We start from the raw sequence: 5,899 nt of genomic DNA, 5'->3' as shown, positions 1-5,899 counted from the left end.
TTAAAATAGCAGGGCACAACTTCTCAGGAGATGGATTTGTTAGAATGGTATTCTCTTTCCACATTTTGAAAATCAATTCTATTTTTCTATGCCCATTTTGTTCTTTTTCAGGATCTGGGCAATGCACTTGCACCTACGTTAGTCTAATCCCAGAAAATAAATAATGTCCCTAAACTGAAATTTAATTGACCTGAGTGGATTGAAATAGAGAGGAATTATTGAGGATACTAGAGCTCTGTCATATGTTCAAAATCACTCTTATCTATTTAGCTGTGGGGTTCACAGGAACAGGCAGATGACTGGAGAAAGCAGAGTTTAACAGAGAGCATTGACTCTCTCTTCCCAAAGGAGGCAAGTATAAGAAACCTGCTACATTTGGATATCTTAAATTTCATTTCTCTCCTATTGAGCAGAGAATTGAAAATAAATTTTATTTACTCGGTAGGTGATTGATGTCATAACAGATATCACAAAGGACTCGAGAACTCTAAACTTAAATGTTATTGGACGGAACGACTTATCTTCCACATGGGTATTAGAAAAGCCCTCTGAAGTAAACCAAAGGGATATTACTAACTCTGAGGTATGATTGGTGAAGATTTTGGTTATTTTCTCTGTTCAACATGTAAGGAAACCTATGTGATGATGATCTATGTATTTGAGTAGGGTTGTATTAAGTAGGAAGTGAAAACTGACATTGGCAGGGGTGCTTCTCTATTTCTAATGGTGTACATCAAGTAGAGGCAAATGACTTCTGGAGACAACTTAGAAAAGTTACATTCGCAACAAGATGGTGTGATATTCAATGAAGAAGGCAAGGAAAATCCTGAGGGGTTTAAAATCAACGAAGAGGTGCAGAAAAAAACTTCCCATGACGAAGAACTTCTTACAAGGTTTCAAGAGGATGACACAGGAAGTGAACATTGAGACATCAAAGAGAATTCTCTTGATGGTAAGTTTTGATTTTCCCTAGTTAACTGATCTGTGATGTTGATAGCCTACTATAAGGTAATGTCTAGTCAAACTCCCACGACAATGGTTGTTGTAATGCAGACCATTTGCAGCTTGAAGAAAGTCCAACAAAAGTGTCACGGAGGGTAAAATTCTTTGCTGCACTAGATCATTAATTTTGTTCTCATGGAAAAGGGAATTGTTATATTATTTTCCAAAACTTTTTGAATGTTACTTCTCCAATAGAAATTTTTTATATTTCTTAGATTTTAGCATAGTATGCTTTAATTTATAGTCATTTAATGCTTACAACAATTGAGACAAAAGACGAGGGAGAAAATTTCAACAGAGCTGATTCAATAGGATGAAGAAAAACGAGTTGAGCTTGAAAACGCAGTGATCAAACATTCCGAGGTAGATTCTATTGTCCTGGGAAAATATAGCATTTTGAGGCGAGAGAATGAGAACGAGAATTCTGACTCCACTATTAGATTGATGCGAGACCAACTGACCATGGCTTGGGTGTACTCAAGCATTTCCCAGGCTAGGAATAATCTTGATTTATACCATGAATTGATGCTTCGTATTAAAGAATGTCAGCGTACATTGGGTGAGGCTAATGCAGATTCTAATCTACCTCAAAGGTATTAGTTTTTGCATTGGCTACTTCTAAATCAAGAGTAGTAAGTGCTTCCATTTGCATTTGGTGTTCATATCCTTTGTTTCTTTTAAAGTTGTAGTCTGTGTGTCAATCATTCTGCTTTTCATTCTCTTTTTCATGACCGATAATTGATATGAATGTTTCAGTGCACCTGAGAAGATCAATGCTATGGGTCAGGTCCTATCCAAGGCTAGAGAACAATTTTATGACTGTGGGATAGTAACAAAGAAGTTGCGAGCCACGCTTCAGTCTACAGACGAGCAAGTAAGGACCTTGAAAAAGCGAAGTACATTTTTAAGTCAGCTGGCAACAAAGATTGTTCCCAAGGGCCTGCACTGTCTGTCCATGTGATTGACCATGGAGTATTACTTGTTTTCCTTGAAAAGTGATATTTCGTAAGAAGGACAAGTTGGAGGATCCAACTCTTTATCACTATGCATTATTTTCTGAAAACGTATTGGTTGCATCTGTGGTTGTGAATTCAACTGTCATGAATGCTAAGGTGAAGTGTTATGAATTTAAAATACTCTAAAGTTTGGAAGTCCAACAGTTTTGCTGCATTTTACATTTAGTATTTGGATCTCATTGTAGGTGATTTAGTTGTGTTTGCAGGAATCTCAGAAACATGTATTTCATCTCGTCACAGACAAGTTAAATTTTGGGGCCACGAAAATGTGGTTTTTACTTAATCCCACAAGGAAAGTGGCAATACATGTAGAAAATGTTGATGATTTTAAATGGCTCAATTCCTCTTATTGCCCTGTGCTTCGCCAACTTGAATCTGCAGCTATGAAATGGTATTATTTCAAGGAAGATCACTCAACTACACTATCGGCAAGTTCCTCCAATTTGAAATATATAAATCCAAAATATTTATCCATGCTAAATAATCTTCGTTTCTATCTTCCACAAGTTTATCCCAAACTGGACAAGATCCTTTTCTGGGATGATGATATTGTGGTGCAGAAAGATTTGACACCCTTGTGGTGAGTACATCTTCATGGAAACGTTAATGGTTCAGTGGAAACTTGTGGAGAAAGCTTTTGCTAATTTGACAAATACCTTAATTTTTCCAATCCGCACATAGCTAGGAACTTTGATCCTAATGCTTGTGGTTGGGCATATGGGATGAATGTATTTGATCTCAAAGAATGGAAGAAATAAGATATAACTGGAATATATCACAAGTGGTAGAACATGGTAAGTGTGTAGTGTGGTTTATTTATGTTAATTATTGTGATGCTTACTTTAAAGTATTTGAAGTAAATCTGAAGTAATTAGCTAGAAAACTTAATGGGTTTTTCTTTGTTCGATTTCTAAGTTTTTCTTTTATTGTATGTCAGAATGAGGATAGAGTGTTGTGGAAGCTTGGAACACCACCCCCTGGATTTTCACATTGGTTGCTTCTAAATCAAGAGTAGTAAGTGCTTCCATTTGCATTTGGTGTGCATATCCTTTGTTTTTCTTAAAGTTGCAGTTCGTGTGTCAATATTTTTCTTTTCATTCTCTTTTTCATGACCAGTAATTTATATGAATGTTTCAGTGCACCTGAGAAGATCAAGGCTATGGGTCATGTCCTATCCAAGGTTAGAGAACAATTTTATGGTTGTGTGAGAGCAACAAAGAAGTTGCAAGCCATGCTTTAGTCTGCAGATGAGCAAGTAAGGACCTTGGAAAAGCAAAGTAAATTTTTAAGTCAGGTAGCAACAAAGTCTGTTCCCAAGGGCCTGCACTGTCTGTCCATGCGATTGACCATAGATTATTACTTTCTTCCTCTTGAAAAGCGATAATTTCCTAAAAAGGGAAAGTTGGAGGATCCGACTCTTTATCACTATGCATTATTTTGTGACAATGTATTGGCTGCATTTGTGGTTGTGAATTCAACTGTCATGAATCCTAAGGTGAAGTGTTATTCATTTAAATTACTCTAAAGTTTGGAAGTCCAATAGTTTGCTGCATTTTACATTTAATGTTTGGATCTCATTTTAGGTGATTTACATGTGTTTGCAGGAATATGAGAAACATGTATTTCATCTCATCACAGACAAGTTAAATTTTGGAGCCATGAAAATGTGGTTTTTACTTAATCCCCTAGGGAAAGCTGTGATACATGTAGAAAATGTAGATGGTTTTAAATGGCTCAATTCCTCCTGTTTCCCTATGCTTTTCCAACTTGAATCCATGGCTATGAAAGAGTATTATTTCAAGGCAAATCATTCGACTAGACTCTCAGCACATTCCCCCAATTTGAAATATATAAATCCAAAATATTTATCCATGCTAAATCATCTTCATTTCTATCTTCCACAAGTTTATCCCAAAATGGACAAGATCCTTTTCTTGGATGATGATATTGTGGTGCAAAAAGATTTGATGCCCTTGTGGTCAGTATATCTTCCTGGAAAGGTTAATGGTTCAGTGGAAACTTGTGGAGAAAGCTTTCGCTGGTTTGACAAATACCTTAATTTTTCCAATTGGCACATAGCCAGGCACTTTGAGCCTAATGCTTGTGGTTAGGCATATGGGATGAATGTATTTGATCTCAAAGAATGGGAGAAACAAGATATAACTGGAATATATCACAAGTGGCAGAACACAGTAAGTGTGTAGTGTGGTTTATTTATGTTAATTCCTGTGATGCTTACTTTAAAGTACTTGAAGTAAATCTGAAGTAATTAGCTAGAAAACATAATGGGTTTTTCTTTGTTCGATTTCTAAGTTTTTCTTTTACTGTATGTCAAAATGAGGATAAAGTTTTGTGGAAGCTTGGAACACTACCCCATATATTGAACGTTTTATGGCTTGACCCATTGTTTGGACAAGTCTTGGCATGTGCTAGGTTTAGGATATAATCCTAGTGTTGACTATTGAGATATTGAAAATGCAGCTGTTGTTCATTACAATGGGAACATGAAACCTTGGTTAGAGCTAGCAATGATGAAATGCAGGCCTTACTAGACAAAATATATAAAATATGATCATCCTTTCTTACAACAGTGCAATATAAATGAATAGTTGTGACCTCAATATTCATACTGCAATAGATTGTCGAATGTAAAGTGTAAAGGCCCTTGATTCTGGTTGATAATTAATTCTAATTCATTTTTTTTGGAGTTCCACAGAAGGTTTCTAGTTTATGGCTTAATTAGTCAGGTTGTTGGAGGTGTAGTGGCCTAGCCAAGTTTAAGATTTACAAATTTTATGTCCTCATTGTATTCCTTGATAGTTGGAAGTAAACTCCTATATAAGTATTCTTTTCTTTGTTAGTTAATATTTCTCTTTCATCAAGTAATTACACAAATTGTTCTTCCAAGAACACAAATAATTACGAGACACAAAGATTTAGGCTATCAAGGTAGGGCTAAACCTCTTAATTGGGGAAAACCCAACAATCATCCTCTTATTGAATTTATTCAAAATGAGATATCCAACACAAGACCAAAGAGTCCCTCCAAGTTAGCCCTCCTCTTTACATCAAGGTCAATAGTTGAGTCTCTGCATAGTCAAAGTCAGAAGCAGGTTCTGAATTTCTATCCTTATTGTAGGTTTAGTCTCTTATTATACTACAATGACTTCCAATTACAGACTCTTTGCCTTCTAATACTGATCTTTGGCTACTACAGCAAACCATTGACTCTTTACCATAGATATTCAAATCCTGCTACAAATAGATAGCTTTAGATTGAGATTCGGTTTAGTCATAGACTTTAGTTTCTTCAAGTGTTGTAGACTTCTTTTTATCCTTAGTTTTTCTTCTCCCGTTGGGTTACAGACTTCGAGCTTTTTCACTTTCTTGGTTGCTACCCAAAAGAGGTCGAATATAGGCTAAAATGCCTGGATATCATTCTCCATGAGCTTTGACTTAACTAAACAAAGAGTGACTATGCCTGGATTGTTGCCTTTGTAATGTTGAAATGTCTTGCAATATTTGCCTGTGACAAGATGTAATGGCCCTATTTGGACAACACTAAAACTAGCTCAATTCAGTGTTTAACTACCATGACCAATTCCTTCATTTTCCCATAGCAGCTATGCTGCAACAGTCTCACATGGAGCGAGGATTAATTTGCACATGGACATCTCTCTTTTGACAATGAAGGCAATGTGCTAGGCTCTCATCTAATATATGTTCCTAAGATATAATAAACTTATGCTATATGAGTTATCATCATTCTTACTCCTTAGTTATATTATATGTGCTCACTGTCTTTGTTCTAATGGCTGAAATAAATAACTCTCCATTGAATTTCTATTAGCATCATTCAGAAACTCTTGATTGATTAATGC

The 5,899-nt window shown here is 35.9% G+C and overlaps 1 pseudogene; it reads left to right on the top strand.

The window, feature by feature from the left end:
* The first annotated feature begins 1,464 nt into the window (after positions 1-1,464).
* LOC149213220 (polygalacturonate 4-alpha-galacturonosyltransferase-like) lies at positions 1,465-4,627 on the top strand (annotated as a pseudogene).
* The last annotated feature ends 1,272 nt before the right edge of the window (positions 4,628-5,899 follow it).

The sequence above is a fragment of the Pinus tabuliformis genome, chromosome 1_1 (genome assembly GCF_031772625.1).
Source record: "Pinus tabuliformis cultivar Carrire ecotype Pingquan chromosome 1_1, CPIR1, whole genome shotgun sequence".
In the NCBI taxonomy this organism is placed as follows: domain Eukaryota; kingdom Viridiplantae; phylum Streptophyta; class Pinopsida; order Pinales; family Pinaceae; genus Pinus; species Pinus tabuliformis.
The sequence above is the reverse complement of the archived record's forward strand: the minus strand, read 5'-3'. Positions and strand labels throughout refer to the sequence as shown.